Source organism: Hemiscyllium ocellatum, chromosome 12 (assembly GCF_020745735.1).
Source record: "Hemiscyllium ocellatum isolate sHemOce1 chromosome 12, sHemOce1.pat.X.cur, whole genome shotgun sequence".
NCBI classification, from domain to species: Eukaryota; Metazoa; Chordata; class Chondrichthyes; order Orectolobiformes; family Hemiscylliidae; genus Hemiscyllium; species Hemiscyllium ocellatum.
The window spans coordinates 78,838,580-78,860,182 of record NC_083412.1 but is presented as its reverse complement, the minus strand read 5'-3'; the positions used below and the strand labels follow the sequence as shown (position 1 = coordinate 78,860,182).

Genomic DNA, 21,603 nt, shown 5'->3' with positions numbered 1-21,603 from the left:
ATAAAAGAAAACACAACACCAGGTTAAAGTCCAACAGGTTTACTTGCACTGCTCCTTCAGGTAGCTGTTGAACAGCGTCATAAGACACAGAATTTATAGCAGAAGATTACCGTGTCATGCAACTGATACGATATATTGAACAAACCTCGATTACTGCTAAGTATTCCATCTTTTAGAATGGGTTGCAAGTTTTGGTTAATTAATATATAAATCCCAGAACCCCTTTTAAGTCACATACTCAAGATAACTTAAGGTTTTATTTAAAAAAAGGTGACATCTCAGCTCAGACAATGCATTAAAGGCATCAGGTTAGAGTCTGTCTGTATCCCAATCTTGAGTCAGACTGGTTCTATTTCCAAAGTAGAAATTAATAAAATATTACATGACTCCTATAGATTATGGTGCTAGAAAAGCACAGCAGGTCAGACAGCATCCGAGGAGCAGGAAAATCTATATTTTGGGCAAAAGCCCTTCATCCTGATGAAGGGCTTTTGCCCGAAATATCAATTTTCCTGTTCCTCAGATGCTGCCTGACCTGCTGTGCTTTTCCAGCATCACACTCTTGACTCTAATCTCCAGCATCTGCAGTCCGCACTTTCACCTGCCTGTAGATTGTGTGCTTTTTAAGCAGAATGGAATGTAGCTGCAAATATAGTTCTACAAATGCAAATTCACTCCATAGCACATGAGAAAGAGAACTCTTTATTGCCATTCTGCTGGCAAACTGTTGTTCCTTCTGTTGTATCATTGATTTTTGAACATTATCCCTCTTACTTAGCCTAACCCTCTTCTTGCCTCCAGAAATGTAACTCAAGACTTGAACAGATCATGAAGCAATTCAACAAATATTCCACTGGTCTCAGCTCATCACAAACAAGAAGGGAAGTGAAGGAGACACAAGGACAGAGTTACAAGATATAGATGGAAAAAACAAAGTCTAGATTAGAGTGGCGCTGGAAAAGTACAGCAGGCCAGGCAGCATCCAAAGAGCAGGAAAATCGACATTTCAGGCAAAAGCCCTTCATCAAACGTAGGTTTTCCTGCTTCTCAGATGCTGCCTGATCTGCTGTGCAACTCCAGCACCACTCTAATCTAGACTCTGATTTCTAGCATCTGCAGTTCTCACTTTTGCCTGGAAAAAAACCCCCAAAACCTATGGTTTACAATGGACTGAGGAATTCCTTTCTCTAATCTAGTCTCCTGCCCATCTGACTTCCTTCTACTAAAGGCACCCATTTTTCCCAGAGAGAGTCAATTTGTCTCCTCCAGTGGCCCTCCACCATTATCGCTAGCTGCTGCTAGAGGTCCCATTAAACAAACATCCACAAACTGATTTATCTGATTTTATCTCCAATCCATTTCACCAAGTGCCTTCACGTTTGGTCGGTCTCCCTGTTGAAAATCATTCTAAGACATTCTGTACTATATTAAAAATTTAAATATATTATAAATGAGAAGTTAGGAATCAACTATATTGTTCTGCTTTAAAAACAATGTTGAGTTCTTGGAGATGGTATTAGAATGGCACTTAAGACGGGACACTTCAGATATGTGAATATACCAGACAAGATATGAGTGTTCTCCTGAAAGAGATTGAGAATAGATCTTCTGAATTTTGAGATTTTCAGATGGGGAGAAACTGTTCCCAAAACCAGGAAGATCAGTAATCAAGGAAGGAGGCAGAAATTAGCAGATTTATTTTATCCATTACGTTGTTCTGACGGGAAATGCATTTTTTGAAGGAGTGGCGGAAGCTGATCCAGTCGAAATTCTCAAAAGTCAATTGAATGCATATTTGTAAAGTCAACTTTGCAGAGCTCGCAGGTGTAGAATGGAATTGATAGCTCTTTCAAAGAGACAGCACAGGCACATTGGTCATATTCTATGCTATGCTAATCAATGGTATAGTTCTTGAAAGGACAGAGATGCAGAAGACATTGACCGCCCATTAGGCTGCAAAAGTCATGATAGGATTCGATAGTTCAAAGTGATATATATTTAAAGTATTTGAGTAGCATGTTACATACTGATACTGTAATGTTCTTTGCCTTCACTACAGGTTTTATTTTCTGCATATATTTTGCGAGTTTATGTACAGTCGACATTCTGGAGAAGGCTCACTGGGCCCAAAATATTGACTCTGATTTCTCCCCAAACATGCTGCCAGACCTGCTGAGTTTCTCCAACAATATCTGCTTTTGTTTCTGAACCTTGGAGTTTTGGCCACAATTAAGTTCTGGGTGGGAGACCCATGGTCAACCTATCCAACATACTGCCAGTTGAAGGCCTCAAATGCCCAACTAATGACTATTTATTAAGATCACAAGGAAACAGGAACAGGAGTAACCCATTTAGCATCTCAAGCCTGCTCTACCATTCCATAAGATCATAGATGATCTGAGATTTGTCACGTCGACATTTGTGTCTTTTTTCAACAACCCATGATTCCCCTACTGATCAAGAATCTATTCATCTCAATCTTAAAGAACTCTATCACTACTTCTCTCTGTGACAAGAGTTCCAAAGACTCACAACCCTATGATGGAAGAGATTCCTCATCATCTCAGCCTTAAATTGGCAACTCTTTATTCTGAGACTATGCCCTCCCGGTCTAGACTCCCCCATGAGGGAGAAGCATCCTCTCAGCATTTACCCCGTCAAGCTCCTTAAGAATCCAGTATGTATTAATGAGATCATGTCTCATTCTTCTAAATCCCAGTGAGTGGGATCTCAACCTGTGTTCATAAAACAATCCCTCCATACCAGGGATCATCCTCATGAACCATCAATTGCCTCCAATGAAACGATATCATTCCTTAAATAAGGGTACTAAAATTGCTCTCAGTACTCCAGAGGTGGTCTCACCTGCAGCTTTTACAGTTGCAGTAGAACTTTCCTACTCATATACTCCAACCCATTCGAAATAAAAGCCAACATTCCATGAGCCTTCCTGACTACCCGTTGTACCTGTGTGGTAACTTTCTGTGTTTCATGCACAAGTCACTCCAAAGTCCTTTGTGTTGCAGTTTTTCCTCCATTTAAATAGCAATATTCTGTTTTGTTCTCCTTCCCAAAATGAACAACTTCACACTTTCCCACATTATACTCCATTTTCCAACTTTTTGCCCACTTACTTAACCGATCAATATCGCTTTGTAAACCCTTTATATTGGTGTCACAACCTGCCTTTCCACCTTCTTGTGTATTATCTGCAAATGTGGCTGCAGTCCATTCACATCCTTCCTCCAAGTCGTTAATGTACTTTATAAACAGCTTTGGTCCCAGCACTGATCCCTGTGGAACCATCACTGGTCACAGGTCACTAACCTGAAAAAGAACCCCTTATCCTCACTTGCTGTTCTTGTCCATTCACCAATTATCTATCCATGCCAATCTTTCCATTAACACAGTGGACTCTTATGATTTAACCCTTTGTGAGATACCTTGTAGAACACCTTCTGGAGGTCCAAATACAAAGCATCTACTGGTTCGTCTCTATTCTGTTTGTTTGAGAATTCTTTGAACATCTCTAATAAATTAGTCAGACACAATTCCCCTTTCATGATGCCATGCTAACTCTGCTTGAATTGATTATGATTTTCCAAATATGCTGCTATTACTTACTTAATAATTGATTACAACATGTTTCCTGCAATTGATGTTAGGCTGCCATCTTGCCACAGAATGAAATTAACCTGACTGCTGGCATACCCGTGCCGATGTGTTACACATTGCTAAAGCTGGATGGCCAGGTTGTCATCTGCAAGGGTTGTGTGGTGTTCCATGATCAAAGGCACTAACATGCCTCAGCACCTAATTGAGGGTCTTGACAGTGAGAAGGGAGGGTGAGCTTCCTGCTGTGAATTACGGGTGCCATATGAATTCTGAAAATGCTGTAAATACTCAGCTTGTATGCCAAGAGAAGCTGACTGACAGGAGGACTTTTGACCTGAAACATGAACTCTGTCTCTCTCCACAGACCCTGATTGTTTCCATCATTTTAACTATAGGATGGGCTTGTGGCCAATGCCACCAGGAGATGGAGTCAACCCTGTTTACATTTATACACCAGCTTTGTTTTATATATAAAATTCATTTGGGGAACAAATAATTACACATGGTGATCCATGGATAACTTAACATTTCAAGGAGCTTTCAATGTCTTTCCCATGTTATTTTTTGACAAGGTCAACATTAGCTTTAATTGTACCCCAAACTTGCTTCATTCTGATGTTGCTTTCCTTTTGCTGCTTTCTGGAAAGCTACTTTCTCTCCAGTGGAACATGCCTTGCCAGCCTGGGTTTAGCTTCATCCTTCTCAATGAATCTAAGGAGTCGTCGCCATGGCAAAGCCTATTGTTTCACCATTACCAAATTGTGTCTTGAGGCCAGTAACAAACGTGACTGGTGTTGTTTTGTATATTTTTGCCATTTTTTTCCTTAATTTCTGTCTTAGAAACTGTGGGTTCACCAGAATGGAGAATGTTGAGAAATATTTGCTTAGGTTGAAGTGAGTGATTTGTCACGAATGGTTTAGTTCTGCGGGTCAGAGTATCATTCAGCTCGGCTAGCGCCTGATTAACGTACTGTCGAGTTCATTTACAACACTGTGACGTTCCTTGGGATTATTAAGGACAGTTTACAAAGCTTTTACTGTTGGTGCAAGGACAAACTTTCTAATTTCATATTGCTTGAGTCACTTGTGTGTTTTTGACAGATAATCTGTGGATAAACAATTTGCTTTTTTTCACACTGAGATGAACTTCATGAAAATACGTAACAAACAATGGTACTCTTTTAACCTGTGATTGCATTTTTAAAATGTCACAGAATATGGCATCAATTAATAATTTAAGACTCAAATCTCTCCGCATTCATTTTTCCACTTCAAATGGAGTTTGAGTTGAAGAAAATGTTTGCAGAGCACAAAATATCAACTGACGTGATGTTACAGACATAACTGCACAAGCGCAGATAGGACATTTATTTGTATTAGGAAATATATTCCATTTTAATCCAGGCTTCCTATGTAGCAAGTTACATTTGTCACATAAATATTCTTACTTATTGCATTATTAACAGAAGATTTCCTCCTTCACCCGCAATCACAATGGAATGCTTTACAGCATGTCATGTTTAATTAAATAGCAACATAATAGCAAGCACTATTTAATTTGAAAAGGACTGACTGTGGTTAATTTGGCTCATTTGCTTTGTTGGCATGCAAAGTTAGTTGAGGTTTCATGTCTCCATCTAATAATCCCAGTGTTGTAATGCATTTATGACAATATACCAAGGCCCTGCTCTCGTCACTTCATGGCCCCCTCATCACTGCCTCTCCTCCTATCTACCTGAATTGTGATCCAAGGACCCTGATGGTTGTCCTTCCAGCATCAGCCAAAGCTGTGGCATTGCTGATTGTGGTCTTGATTCCAGGAGAAAACCCACAGTTGACTTCATCAGTACTTGTTTGGTTTGTTTTTCAAGAAGCTTTCCCAAAAAGAAGCAACACAGATTTCCTTCCAGCCTTCCAGATGGCAGTGGGACCTTCATTGCCTCAACAGGTTTCTAGCCTTTATTTCTCACTGGAACCTACATGGAGTTCAGATTAAGAGAAAGTGATGCTGGAGAGTCAGTTGGAAAGTGTGGCACTGGAAAAGCACGGCAGGTCAGGCAGTATCCCAGGAGCAGCAGATTCGACGTTTTGGGCTTAAGCCCTTCATCAGGAATGTGAAAGGTGACGGGGGCTGAGAGATAAATAGGAGCGTGGGGATGGAGGTATATGATTCTTTCCCTTTGCCATGTGCTGTTCTGAATCTAAATTTTGCTTTTGGGCAGAACTGATCATTACTCTGCCCTTCACACTCACTCTCAATAAATGGCTTTGTTTATTTAGTTAAAAATCAAACGACACCAGGTTATAGTCCAATAGAATCACTCACTTTTGAAGCACTGCTCCTTCATCAGGGGGCTGACAGATAATCTGTGGATAAACAATTCACTTTTTCTTCACTTTAACTTACTTTGACAAAGACAACTCTCTTTGTCGTTTATTCTGTGACATCCGCCCTATCGCCTTTCCGGCTACCTTCCTCCTCAGCCCTACCCTTACCCTCCTATTCACCTTTAGTACCTACCCCCTCCAACCATATTCCTGATGAAGGGCTTTTGACTGGAATGCCAATTCCCCTACTCCTTGGATGCTGCCTGACCTGCTGTGCTTTTCCACACTTTTTGACAGGGGTTCAAAATACCCAATAGAGTGGGCAGAAAACAAACTGCAGGAATCATGTGAAATTGAAGGAAAGCCAATTTCAGCTGGGTGAGAAAAGACCTACTAATGTTTCAAATCAAATGTAATTCCTCTCCAAAACTGAAGGAAGATAGAATTATAAAGGATTTTACGCCATTGAAGGGAAAAGGAGAGGATGGAAGTCCTCGGCAGGGAGTGAAAAAGATTAGATGGTGGAGATTTCACAGAATAAAAGGCAAAAAGAGTTGCCTTTGTCAAATTAAGTAAACAAAGCATTTGTTGAGAGTGAGTGTGAAGGGCAGAGTAATGATCAGTTCAGCCCAAAAGCAAAGTTAGATTCACACCAGCACATGGCAAAGGAAAAGAATCAAATAGAGAGATAGAGTTCATTGCCTGGAATGGTTGATCTCAATATTGAGTTCAGAAGACTGTAAAGTACCTGAGATTAACATGGCCCCTCCTATCTCTGCCGTCTCCTCTAGCATTACAAGTCTCCAAGACATCTGTGTTCCAGCAATTTTGGCATCTTGAACATTCTGGATTTTGTTTCTATCCAACACTGGAGCTTTCAATTTTTGTGTCCCTCACTACCAAAGTCCCAGAATTTCCACCTGAAAGCTCTTGTTCTTTCCAGCTCTCTTTTCATCTTTATGTACCTCCTTAAAACATGTTTCTTTAATTAAACCTTTGACCTAAGAAATCCTTCTGTGGCTCAGCAGCAAATCTTTTGACACTGCTACTGTGAAGTGCCCTGAGATGTTTAATTATGGAACTATATAAATACGAATCAATGTTGTTGTCATTGTTCTCACGACCAACTGCACTTTACAACTGAGCTGACTGATCATTCAGTCTATGGGGCCGTGCAGCATAGATTATTTGTGGAATTGTTAGTATAGTACTAGTCATGACCCTTTATAGAGGAACTTCTCAGTGAACCCCCTTGAAAGAATTTTGCAAACACTTTGAGGCATTTGGAAGTAGAGGGTGCTATGCAGATACTGAAAATGCTGCAAATATTCAGCAGGTCAGGAAGCAAGCATCTTGACTGAAATCTCCTGATTAAAGGTCTATGACCTGAAACATTATCTCTGGCTATCTCCACAGACGCTATCTGATCTGCTGAGAGTTTTCAGCATTTTCTGCTTTTTTTATTTCTGATTTCCTGTATCTGCAACATGTTACTATTGCCATTGTAATGCTGTTACTTACTGTACGATTAATGGGAAATCTCTGCCTTTAGCCACAATCACAATGAAATGCTTTATATTATACCACATTTAATTAAGTAGGAACACAATAGCGAACACAACTCTTAACAGACAACTCCAACTAATTTGGCTTTTTTGCCTCGTTAGTATGCAAAGTTAGGTAAGGTATCAGGAGCCCAAAATTCCACAGTAGTCTAATGTATTTATGACAGTCTAACAATGACTTTTCTCATTATCGGTATTTTTAGCTCTGCATATATTTTGCATGTTTCATCTCTTCTGTCACATCTGCTGGATACTATGGGCTAAAGATTTATTAAGGTGCATTTTCAGTCACAGGAGTGTTAACTTGTTCAGGTGTGGAGGTGGGCCTTAAAGTGGATTGTATTTCCTCTCTGGGCGGGGTCAGGTTTGCTCACACAACTCCGTCCTCCTTACCTCATTGCAAAAGTCTGTCCAGCAAAAACTGCTTAATGTTACAGCCAAGGGAGCAGGATATTCTGTCCAGTCTCTTTGAGACATAGGGAACTCAGAAGGCTGAACAACACATACTCATATCCCACAGTACAATTGGTCTGCTCCTCTTAAAACAGCATGTCCCTCTTTAACGAAAGCGACCTTCAGTTGAAGGGAGCTGATGCTGAATGCAATAATTGGGAGTTGCAACATGGAAAGGACATCTAGCATTATAGATGCTGCTGTGGGTGCCTTAGTGGTGAAACTATGCAGGATTAAAGGGATCATGTATTATCAAGTAGACAAGAGGCCAAGGCAAACCCTGAGGAGTGAATGTGAGGCATTGGCCAAAGTGTCAATACTTGGACTCTCGTGCAGGAGGAGGCCTGAGAGCAGATTTTCAATGACACTACATAGGTAGTCAAGGCCAGTGAATGAAACTTCATGTGACATCTCTCACCCAGCACAGCAATACCTCCTACACTGCTCATCATCCCTACATTACATCATCCCTATCACTGAAGCATCAATCGTCTCTGGTTTGATATCACGTCAAACCCTCAGGCATTTTCTAATAATGGCAGTCTCAGAACCAGTTGCTCCACATACCTCGAGCATGACCAGGAGTGCCTTGTCCCACACAATAGGTGACACTCTTGCCTCTTCCTCACAGAATAAATTCACCCATAATCACTGGAGGGAAGGTCAAATTGATGGGAGTTCCTGTATCTTCAAACCCTCGCAGAAGAGATGGTTATCTGCAACACTGGACCAGCTGTGACAGAGGTCATGATAAGAGGGAAAAAGTGAGGACTGCAGATGCTGGAGACCAGAGTTGAAAAATGTGGTGCTGGAAAAACACAGCAGGCCAGGCAGCATCCGAGGAGCAGGAAAATCGATGTTTCGGGCAAAAGTCCTTCATCAGGAATTCCTCGAAGCTAAGCTGGAGAGTATGAGATCCATGCATGACATCACCAGGTGCTCAAAGGGCCATTTGAGCACATTCCTCGTGTTGCTGAGTTGTCCATACCCCTGCACCTCTACTGAGATTATACAATCTGATGCTGGCAGCATTGCAGCATTCTCCATTCTCTATCACCCACCCCAATGCCCTGAACTATTACACCTGCCTGGTCTGTACGCTGTCCACTTACTCGCTCAGGCTACCTCACCACCCTTCCCCCACCTGCACCAACACTAACAGCTGTGCCACTCCCATAATCCCTTAGTCCTTCCCATTTGTGTCATTACAGGAGAAGATGACCAACCATAGGATGGAAAGAGCTGGAGCTGGTAGTGGGGACTCAGCATTTTCCCCACTGCCAGGAAGAGAGGATCGCTGGGGAGAGACTGGGAAGGGTCCTGCAGCCATGCAGAGACACTCGTCAGACCCTTGAGTTCCAGGCTCCACCTGACCTTGTGTGCGAATCCGAAACACCAATGTCCCCTTACTGCTAGACTTCCCTGTCAACCCTTCATGCATCCTCAAATCCCCACTCAGCCCATGTATTTGCGTCTGTATATGCCTATATTTCCTCAGCTCAGCTGCAGGCAAATGTGGTGAACATACCAGGTCTTACAGTTCACCTTCCCCTCCTGCCAGAAACCACCTCACCTCAGATGACCCCTCCAGCATCCCATCTGACCCCGATGAACCAATGCTCTCTTGTTCCTCCTCATGATATATTGAGCTGTCTCCCCTCAATTTAATTGAGAAGTGTCATTTTATTTTATGTACCACATTCTGATTCCATTTCATTTTCCAGAAGCACTGGTTGCCTGATATCACGCACCCCCTCCCTCCACCCCCTACCTTTACGTTAAGTGGACATAACCCCTGAACTGACTGTGACCTATATCCTTCAGTAACATTGCCAGACAGTCCTGAACAATAAGTGACCAGACCCCTCACTGGTAACTGTACATCTTCCTGACTATTTTCCCATGATTCCCAGGACTGCTACACTGGGCCCATAAGGTTGAACTTGACCTGCTTGTTGGACTGTAGAGGTATAGACTACCCAATCAGGAGCGCACTAAATGGGAATCTGACCATGTCCACGTCCCTGATTTTGGAGGCTGCCCTTGAGTTAAGGTGCCCCAACCATCTGACTGAAGTGTGTCTCCGTGGATAACATTGAGGAGCACACCAAAACACATTGCCAATTGCTGGAAGCACATGTATTCTGTTTGTCACATATAGTTGGGACATGCCGAGGTGTGAGAGTAACGTACCACTGTGCCATTCAGTAACATGTGTACCCCCTTTACTGCTGACAGGTAACAACCATGACAATCCACCTGGCTATGTGGTTAGTGCTAAACAACAGGACCATCCAGTGGTACGCTGAGCCTTTCTGCTCTGGCTGAGGGGATAAAGTGCATTAAGGTAAAGCAGGGCGAGGATTCCGTGAGAGTGCAGGTAGGCGTGAAGTGAATAAGTGCAAAGAAAGCAAGCCAACAGCTTTCAGATGCAGTCTGATCCAACCCATCAGCTGGGTGCTCATCTCTGTGCTGTGTCCTTGCAGCACTATTTCAATTATATTTACCGCACACTTCAAACTACAACATTAATGTACAGCAGCATTGTGTAAGTACATCAGAGAGGTGTCACGATAGGATAGAGCAGATGGCTGGTGTCAGATGCCAGCATTCATGGATATGGGGTTACCTCAGAGCACACCCTGAGACATTACTGCTTGATGGCCAAAATGGCAGTCTGGGGAAAAGAGCCACAGTCACCAAGTCTGATTTCCATTTTGCAAATTCACAGCAACTTGTTCCCACACAGCAAGAGGCACAGTGGCTTAGAGGTTAACACTGCTGTTTCACAGCACCAGGGATCCAGATTTATTTCCACCCTTGGGCCACTTTCTGTCTGGAGTTTGCATGTTCTCCCCATGGTTGTGAGGGTTTCCTCCGCATGTTTCACTTTTCTTCTACAGTGCAAAGATTAAGCAGAATGCAGGTTAAGTGGACAGGCTGTGGGAATTAGAGGGATAGGTCTGGGTGGGATGCTATTTGGAGGGTCAGTGTAGACTTGATGGGCCAAATGGCCTGCTTCCACACTGCAGGGATTCTTTGCATGGCGGGATAGATGACTACACTGTAACAGCGCAGGTTGAGCAGTTAGTGTTGAAGAGTGTGTTAGAAAAGCATAGCCAGTCAAGAAGCATCCAAGGAGCAGAAGAATCGACATTTCAGATGAAAGCTCTTCATCAGGAATGAGGCTTGTGGCCCAAGGGGGTTGGGAGATAAATAGGAGGGGGTGTGGGGCTGGGGGGAAGGTAGCTGGGAATGTGATAGGTAGGTGAAGGTGGGGGTGAAGGTGATAGGTAGGAGAGGAGGGTGAAGCACAGAGCTGGGAAAAAAGATGGACAGGTAGGCAGGTCAAACGGGCAATGCTAAGTTGGAAGGTTGGATCTGGGATAAGACGAGGGGTGGGGAAATGGAGAAACTGGTGAGATCCACATTGATCCCATGTGGTTGGGGAGGGTCCCAAGGCAGAAGATGAGGCCTTCCTTCTCCAGGCATCGGGTGCTTAGGGTTTGGCAATGGAGAAGGCCACGTACTTGCTCATCCATGGCAGAGTGGGAGGGAGAATTGAAGTGTTCAGCTACAGGGTGGCGGGATTGTTTAGTACGTGTGTTCCAGAGATGACCTCTGAAACATTCCACAAGTTGGTATCCTGTCTCCCCAGTGTGGAGGAGACCACATAGGGAGGAGTGGACACAGTAAGTGACATGTGTGGAAGTACAGGTAAATATTTGACGGATGCGGAGGAAACCTTTGAGGCTTTGGATGGAAATTGGGAGGGCACAGATTTTACACCTCTCGCAATGGCAGAAGGTGCCGGGAGTGGAGCATAGGCTGGTGGGGCATGGATCTGACAAGGGAGTCACAGAGGGAATGTTTTCTCCCGAATGCAGATAGGGGTGGGGGCGGAAATATATCTCAGGCGGTGGGGTCTGTTTGTAGGTGGCGGAAATGGCAGAGGATGATGCAATGTATCTGGAGGTTGGTGCGGTAGAAGGTGAGGACTGGGGTTCTGTCCTTGTTGTGATTAGAGGGGTGTGGTTCAAGGGAAGAGGTGCAGGAAGTGGAGGAAATATGCTGGAGGGCATCATTGACCTCGTGGGAGGGGAAATTGCAGTCTTTGAAGGAAGCCATCTAGGATGTTCTACAGTGGAATTGGTCCTCCTGGGAACAGATGCGGTGGAGGTACAGGAATTGGAAATAATGGATAGAGTTTTTACAGGAGTCAGGGTGGGAGGAGGTGTAGTCCAGGTACCTGTGGCAGTCGGTGGGTTTGTAGTAGAAGACCGTATTGAATCGATTGCTGGAAATGGAGATGGAGAGGTCCAGGAAGGGGAAGGAAGTGTCCGAGATGGTTCAGGTGATTCTATGGTGGAATTGGTCCACCTGGGAGCAGATGAGCAGAAGTGGGACCTTACTAATTTCTGGTACAAATGCACTTACTTTACAATCAATTGATGTGCAAGTCATTCACCAGATATGGAAATATATCACCGTTTCTTCAATACCATTGGGTCAAAATGCTAGAGTTCTTCCCTAATGACATTGTGGATTAACCTGCTGCTGGAAAAGCACAGCTGGCCAGGCAGCATCCGAGGAGGGAGCATACAGACTGCAGTGGCTCAAGAAGGTAGCTCACCACTACCTTCTCAAGGGCAACTAGGGATGGGTAATAAATGTTGGCCCAGCCACTGATGCTCCTATCCTGTGAATGAATTTTAAAAAACTGGGTGGTAGAGGCATAAGAAAACTGCAAGAGGAGAGTGTGGTTCAGTTACATAATCAAATGATGAGATCAGAAAAACCTGCCTACTTTTATTTTTCTTCTTCAACATTGCTGAGGATTGCAAACGATATACAGCCACCAGGTTAATCCTAGTTACTGTCAGTCTGACAGTTCAGATGCAGAGTGGTGTCAATAGGAGGGTGGGATTTGCCTGAGATTCCCATTATGGAAAGTGGATGGTGACAATACTACCCAGCGAAAACTGCAGCCTGCTTCTTTCCAGTTTAAATCACTAAATTAGATAATCTTTACAAGTTCTCTCACTGGAATGATCATGAGTAGGAAGAGCACATTGCTATCTCCTGTGTTGTCAGGTAACGTCGCCCTAGGGACCTGAGCTACTCACTCTGTTTAATTAAGTCAGCGACAGAATCTGTTACAGTGAGATTTTACCTCCCATGCTGTCTTAATAGTGACAATGCTAATTTGCCTGCGCCTGGCCCTTTGAAAATTGCTCACTTAATTAGGAGCTATTCAAAAGGAAATCATGAGTTAATTTTGTAATTAGTTCAGCAGTGAGTATGTGCACAAATTATGGAGCGGTGGTGGTGAGGGAAGTGTTGGGTCTCGCTCCTTTAACGTCTAGGCCGGAGGATCGCCTCCCCCTGGGTCCTGGTGGCAGAGCACTCCGGTTTGTACTGGGTTGAACAGGATAATTGGTCTCCTGAGGAGCTGCCTAATCAGCTGCCAGGCGAGATCATTTTCTGAAGAGAAAGAGTGCGGACTGAGCTCAAGCTGCTGTGACCTCAGCCCCTGCTTCTCACAAGTCTGGGCACTGGGGAGTGGTGAGATGGTGGGATGCCATGCGAAGATAGGACAACCTGCCAATTGCTACAAATCCCCCTCTTGTACTGACTCGGAAAGCAAATTATGAAACTGCCCTGTCTTGAAATTCCTCCCACTTTGTTATGGATAAAATGGTGGGATGTGGGATGTGGGAAGTGTGCACAAGTCCTGCCTTTCCTCTACAGTCCTATTCACTTTGATGTTGGCAAGTTTTCGAATTTTACTTTATTTGAAGGTGGAAAATGAGAAGAAAGGGTAGTGGTGTTCAAAGTTTGTGAGAAGATTTGTAGCTCGGGTGCTCGTTGTTGTGGTTCTTTTCGCCGAGCTGGGAGTTTTTCTTGCAAACGTTTCGTCCCCTTTCTAGGTGACATCTTCAGTGCGTGGGAGCCTCCTGTGAAGCGCTTCTGTGCTGATTCCTCCGGCATTTATACTGGTTTGAATCTGCCGCTTCCGGTTGTCAGTTGCTGTCCGTTGCAGTGGCCAGTATATAGGGTCTAGGTCGATGTGTCTGTTGATAGAATTCGTGGATGAGTGCCATGCTTCTAGGAATTCCCTGGCTGTTCTCTGTTTGGCCTGCCCTATAATAGTGGTGTTGTCCCAATCGAATTCATGTTGTTTGTCATCTGAGTGTATGGCTACTAGGATACCCGCGCAATTTCATCAACAGATGCCGCAGGGAAAGACAACGAAATGAGGACATGCCACAACCCAAAGGACTGGCCACACTCCCATACATCAGGAGCATTTCTGAACTGACAGCCAGACTGCTGCGACCACTAGGACTCATAACAGCACACAAACCAACAGCCACCCTCAGACAACAACTCACCAGGACAAAGGACCCGATACCCAGCATGAGCAAAACCAACGTGGTTTACAAAATCCCATGCAAGGACTGCACAAAACACTACATAGAACAAACAGGAAGACAGCTAACAACCCGCATCCACGAACATCAACTAGCGACGAAACGACACGACCAGCTATCCCTTGTAGTCATACACTCAGATGACAAACAACATGAATTCGATTGGGACAACACCACTATTATAGGGCGGGCCAAACAGAGAACAGCCAGGGAATTCCTAGAGGCATGGCACTCATCCACAAATTCTATCAACAGACACATCGACCTAGACCCTATATACCGGCCACTGCAGCGGACAGCAACTGACAACCGGAAGCGGCAGATTCAAACCAGTATAAATGCCGGAGGAATCAGCACAGAAGCAATTCACAGGAGGCTCCCAAGCACTGAAGATGTCACCTAGAAAGGGGACGAAATGTTTGCAAGAAAAACTCCCAGCTCGGCAAACAGAACCACAACAGTAGTGGTGAATCGAAACTTATCTCCAGGAAGATGATCGATTGTGCACTGATGCCCTGTTATTCAGAAAGCCAATAGCAATGGGCATTGTGATTTTATATTTAGAACATAGAATATAGAACATAGAAAAGTACAGCACAGAACAGGCCCTTTGGACCACAATGTTGTGCCAAGATTTAATCCTAATTTGTCCGTAAAAACATGCCTCCAAAACAACCGGGGACACCTCGCTGGGAATGAACATGTCCGCCCTTATTGTTTACAAAGATGAGCTTGATCCAAGTGTTCTTGAGCTGACACTGTCTCTGGATCCACTCCCAACCTGCCTAGGTAATGTCTCCAATGATTCGATAGAATGGTCCTCCTGACCTCTCTCCTCTTTCGCTGTCTGAGCCACTGAGTGGGATTGATAGGGGACATGGAATTCAGACTTCCAGAAACAGCAGGAGGCAAGTCCTGGCCCAGGCTGGCAGCATTCCAGAAACAGAAACTGCTTCAAAAATTATTTCTCTGCTGCAGCAAGTATTTCTGAATCTCTTTAGACTTCAGACTCCGAATCCCCTTATTTCTGCTCGTTTCAGCTGATTTCGACAACAGCTGCATCTTGTATCTCTCATCCTATCGCGAGTGCGATGATTTTGTACAGTTTACCTTAATTATTTTCTAACAGCACTGCTCATAATATAATAGATTAGATTAGACTTACAGTGTGGAAACAGGCCCTTCGGCCCAACAAGTCCACACCGACCCGCCGAAGCGCAACCCACCCATACCCCTACATATTACCCCTTACCTAACACTACGGGCAATTTAGCTTGGCCAATTCACCTGACCCGCACATCTTTGGGCTGTGGGAGGAAACCGGAGCACCCGGAGGAAACCCACGCAGACACGGGGAGAACGTGCAAACTCCACACAGTCAGTCGCCTGAGTCGGGAATTGAACCCGGATCTACAGGCGCTGTGAGGCAGCAGTGCTAACCACTGTGCCACCGTGCCGCCCACACGAGATCAGGGGATATTTATGGCAAACCTGTCTTTTTAGAGTTTTAAGATTTGCAGAGCTACGCTGATATGTATTCTTTGTGCTGGTGCAGACAGGACAGACAACAGAAGGCCTGCAACAGTCTGGAATTATCCAAAAGTCATTTGGATAGACACTTATCCAATTATATCCAGCACTAGAGTACATCCATACAGATAAAACTGACAAAACCTCTCCCTCAAAGACAGTGATAAGTCAAAAACAAGCCTGGAGTATTGTAAACATTCAAACCAAGAAATTTGTGACTATGGAACCAAAGGCTGTCATTTATAGAACACAGAAACTAGAAGCAGGAGTAGGCTACTTGGCTAATCGTGGCTGATCATGGCTAGTTAGCCCCCTGTTCTCACTTACACTCCACATCTTTTGATCCCTTTAGTCCTCAGAACCATGTCTAACTCCTTTTGGAAAATGTTCAATGTTCTGGCCTCCACCATCTTCTGTGGCAGAGATTTCCACTGGCTCATTACCCTCTGGGTGAAGAAATTTCTCCTCATCTTAGTTCTAAATGGTTTACCCATCTTCATAAGCAGTGAGCCCTGGCTCTGCACTCCCTGGTTGTCATGAACATCTTTCCTGCACTTACTCTGTGTGATCCTGTTAGAATTTAGATTAAAGAGCTCACCCAAGGCTGGATGAGTGGATCACAGGAAAAGGATGAGGGAACTCCAAAAGTACTTGTTTTGGGGTGGAAGGTTGGCAGATTTGTGCATTTTTTGGCTAATAAGCCAAAGGCAGTTCCTAAATTCTCTGTCAAATAGGGAAGAGGATAGGTCTCCCTATCAAAAGAAGTGTATGTCAGGGACAGTGCAACCATAAATCAGAAACCAACAAGTCAGAAATTGGAACATGCCTCTTCAGTTTTCTGCTCAATGGCAAGTCCCATACCACCGTGACCTGCAGCACAGGTAGGGCAAGGACCCAGTGATTGAGCAGCATTCTGTTAGCACCAATTCAGTCCACACCAGCTTTCCAGTCAACTGGTTCCGCCAAGAGCAGAATGCTGGCTCAGTGGCTAGCTCTGTTGCCTCACAGGGCCAGGGACCCAGGTTCAATTCCAGACCTTCTCCTCGTGTCTGTATGGGTTTCCTCTGGGTGCTCCGATTTCCTCTCACAGTCCAAAGATGTACAGGTTAGGTGAATTGGCCGTGCTAAATTGCCCATACTGTTCAGAGATTTATTAGTTAGGTGCGTTAGTCAGGGGTAAATGTAGAGTAATGTGGAATGAGTCTGGGTGGGTTACTCTTCAGAGGTTCAGTGTGGGCTTGTTGGGCTAAATGGCCTGTTTCCACACTGTAGAGATTCTTTGAGTCTGACTTGGTCTGGCTACAGACACTTTTGGACATGCAGGTCCTTGGAGTCCTCCATCGCCAAACCATAGCAGAGAACACCTCTGGGACACCCAGACCAACCAACCCAACCACCCCGTGGCTCAACACTTCAACTCCCCCTCCCACTCCACCAAGGACATGCAGGTCCTTAGACTCCTCCATCACCAGACCATAGCACCCCATCACGAAGGACTCAAAGCCCTCCGCTTCTTCCTTTCCCGCCTTACCAACCAGTACCCTTCCACTGACACCCTCCTTCGACTGATTGAACGGGTCCTCACTCTGAACAATTTCTCTTTCCAAACCTCCCAAGGACCAGTTCCAATACCGAACAACCCAAATGGCCTCCTTCTTCAAAGACCGCATTTTCCCCCCAGACATGATCGACGATGCCCTCCACCACATCTCCCCCACTTCCCGCTCCTCCGCCCTTGAGCCTCGCCCTCCAATCGCTACCAGGACAGAACCGCACTGGTCCTCACCTACCACCCCACCAACCTCCATATACATTATATCATCCGTCGTCATTTCCACAACCTCCAAACGTACCCCACCACCACGGATATATTTCCCTCCCCTCCCCTATCAGCATTCCGAAAAGACCACTCCCTCCGTGACTCCCTTGTCAGGTCCACACCCGCCAAAAACCCAACCTCCACTCCCGGCACCTTCCCCTGCAACCGCAAGAAATGCAAAACTTGCACCCACATCTCCCCCCTTACTTCTCTCCAAGGCCCCAAGGGATTCTTCCATATCTGTCACAAATTCACCTGCACCTCCACACACATCATTTACTGCATCCGCTGCACCCGATGTGGCCTCCTTTATATTGGGGAGACAGGCCACCTACTTGCGGAACATTTCAGAGAACATCTCTGGGACACCCGGACCTACCAACCCAACCATCCCATGGCTCAACACTTCAACTCCCCCTCCCACTCCACCAAGGACATGCAGGTCCTTGGACTCCTCCATCGCCAGACCATAACAACACGACGGCTGGAGGAAGAGCGCCTCATCTTCCGCCTAGGAACCCTCCAACCACAAGGGATAAACGCAGATTTCTCCAGTTTCTTAATTTCCCCTCCCCCCACCTTGTCTCAGTCCCAACCCTTGTACTCAGCACCACCTTCCTAACCTGCAATCTTTTTCCTGACCTCTCCGTCCCCACCCCACTCCGGCCTATCACCCTCACCTTAACCTCCTTCCACCTATCGCATTTCCAATGCCCCTCCCCCAAGTCCCTCCTCCCTACCTTTTATCTTAGCCTGCTTGGCACACTCTCCTCATTCCTGAAGAAGGGCTCATGCCCGAAACATCGATTCTCCTGCTCTTTGGATGCTGCCTGACCTGCTGCGCTTCTCCAGTAACACATTTTTAGAACAGACACTTTTACAAGAGCTCAGAACAAAGGAGCATAATTTTGAAGGGGGAGGAGAAAGATTTAAAAGGGACCTGAAGGGTAACCATTTCTTGTAGAGGGTGGTTCATTTGTGGAATGAACAACCAGATAAAGTGGTAGATGCAGGTACAGTTACAACATTTAAAATACGTTTGGATGGTGCATGAATAGGAAAGGTTTAGAGGGAGATGGGCCAAGCACAAGCAAATGGGACTAGTTTAATTTGGGAAACTTGGTTATCACGTTTGTTTTAGATCAAAGGTTTTGTTTCCATACTGTATTACTCTTTGGACAGTGGTGATAGACATTCCATGCAAAAGTGAGTATTGCAGACGCTGGAGATTAGAGTCAAGAGTGTGGTGCTGGAAAAGCACAGCAGGCCAGGCCAAGGAGCATCAAAGGCCATTCATCAGGATTGAGGCAGTTTCCAATTTATTCCTTTCAAATGGCTGACAAGGAAACTCTCCCATCCTTATTTTCTGCCATTGCCATATGTTGGAAGCATTTGCAAGTTGATGCTGACATTATAAATAAGACCTGAAGCAGGCCTTGAACCTGGAATTCCGGCACTAGTCACTGTACCACAAGACCCCCTACCTTGCTTGTTGTGATAGCTTAAAAAGAATAAAGTCAAATATTAAACCATTTGTTTTCAGTATACATGGTATGTCAGTGTAAATACTGCGTTAAATGATGTACTTCTACTGATTAGCATAAACAACAACATTTTCAATTACTCAGCATATAAAGTCTATAATTTATTGCATTTTGTTTCTTTATTCGTTTTCTGATCTTTTAGTTAAAAAAATGAGATGCTATAAAAACTCATCATTTACAGTAATTGTGTAGGTTGTGGGTTACCACAAGATTGCACTGTTATGATTGAAACCACACGTAAATAATCTCTCCCTTTTAAGTTTAGATAGCAAATCAGTAATGCTTTGAACAGAAAGGCATTGTGAATATTGTTAACACCAAGAGCAATATGAAAGCTCTAATCGAAAAAACTTGAAGCCTGTTGCAGGAGTTTGCTTTATTAAAATATCTTCTAATTCCCTTGAAGGGTTTCAGGTTAGAAGTGGGAATACTACTCCAATCCTTCGATAATTCTGTGCATTACTGAGGGAGAACTGCACTGTCAGATATATTGACACAGCTTAGTCCATCGTGCAAGCCAACTTTCCATCCATTAACTCCAACTATACTTCTCGCTGACTCAGAAAGGCAGCCAACATCATCAAAGACCCCTCCCACCCTGGTTATGATCTCTTCCAACCTCTCCCATCAGGCAGAAAATACAGGTAAACACGCATACCGACAGGTTAAAGAACAGCTTCTTCCCTGCTAAATGGACCTCTCAAATCTCAAGTCTGATGTTAATCTTGCTCTTTGTACACCTTCTTTGTGGATGTAACTTTGTATTCCTCACTCAGATCAATCACATTGTGATCTTTGTATGTTCTGAGCTACCTGTACTGCACACAAAAAGAAACTTTTCACTGTACTTAGGTATATGTGACAATAATAAATGAAATCAAAATCAAATCAAACCATGTTCTTTTTTTTTGCCCTCTACCACAGATATAAAAATTCCCACAACACTATTCAGAGAAGAACAAAAAAAAACCAAGTGTCCAGGACAATACTTGCATCTGAACCACTCTTGCTAAAACAATTTTGTTTAGTCACTAGTCTCCAAGAGACTTGTGAAACCTTATTTTGTGAAATTGGCTGTCCCATCCATATTACAAAAATAGTAATCTCCCAATATATTTAAATGGTTGTAGAACAATTGGGCACTTCATAATATAGTGAAAGGAGCTTTTTAATTGCAAGTTATTGCTTCCTCTTTCTTCTCTGTTCCTCGTTGTCTGACTGACTGTGTTTTCCCAGCATTTTCTGCCTTTGTTACAATTGTTCAGCATCTGTTGTGTTTTGCTTCTTTGTGTGGAATTTCTGTTGTTAAGCAATACCATCTTTGAAAAGATCACTTATTAACTATAATTGGTATTTGCCTTCTGACCTGTGGCAAGATAGATTAATGCAACATTCAATGGTGTCTGCACATTAAAATATGTCCTTGGTTGCAAAGCATTTTCAGACAACCTGAGATTGTGAAGGAAGATGTATAAATGCAAGTCTTTTATTTCATTGCTATTTTAGGTGAGTTTTGTTTTCTCCTGTTCCTCACCTTTGACAAGTTTAAGTTGAGTCAATGGGCTCCATAATTTGCATTGTTTTCTAGATTAAACAGACTTAGCAGGTCTAATATTCTTATAAGATCATAAGGAAAAGGAACATCCATTGGTTATTCATTCTATCCAGCTTGATAAGATCCTGGCTCTGCTGATCATGTCCTTAACACCACTTTCTTGTCTGTGAAACATAACCTTTGGCTCCCTTGTTTAGCAAAATCTGAACCATGTTCAAAATCAACAGATCAACGATAAAACATAGAGCATAGAGCATGCAGCATAGAACATTACAGCTCAGTACAGGCCCTTTAGCCTCTAATGTTGCGCCAACCTGTGGAACCAATCTGAGGCCCATCTATCTGACTCTATTCTGTTATCACCCATATATCTACGCAATGCCCATTTAAATGCCCTTAAAATTGGCAAGTCTATTACTGTTGCAGGCAGTCTGTTCTATGCCCCAACTACTCTGAGTAAAGAAGCTATCTCTGACATGTGTCCTATATCTATCACCCCTCGATTTAAAGCAATTTCTCCTCGTGCTAGCCATCATCATCCGAGGAAAAAGGCTCTCACTGTTCACCCTATCTAACCCTCTGATTATCTTGTTTGTCTCAATGAAGTCACCTCTCAACCTTCTCTCTCACAAAAACAGCCTCATGTCCCTCAGTCTTTCTTCATAAAACCTTCCCATCCATACCAGGCAACATCTTGTTAAATCTCTGAACCCTCTCCAAAGCTTCCACAACCTTCCTATAATGTGGTGACCAGAACTGT

The 21,603-nt window shown here is 44.1% G+C and overlaps 1 pseudogene; it reads right to left on the bottom strand.

Annotated features, from left to right (window-relative positions):
- Positions 1–4,172: 4,172 nt before the first annotated feature.
- LOC132820618 (small ribosomal subunit protein eS24-like) overlaps positions 4,173–21,603 on the bottom strand; it is a 53,205-nt pseudogene continuing 35,774 nt past the window's right edge.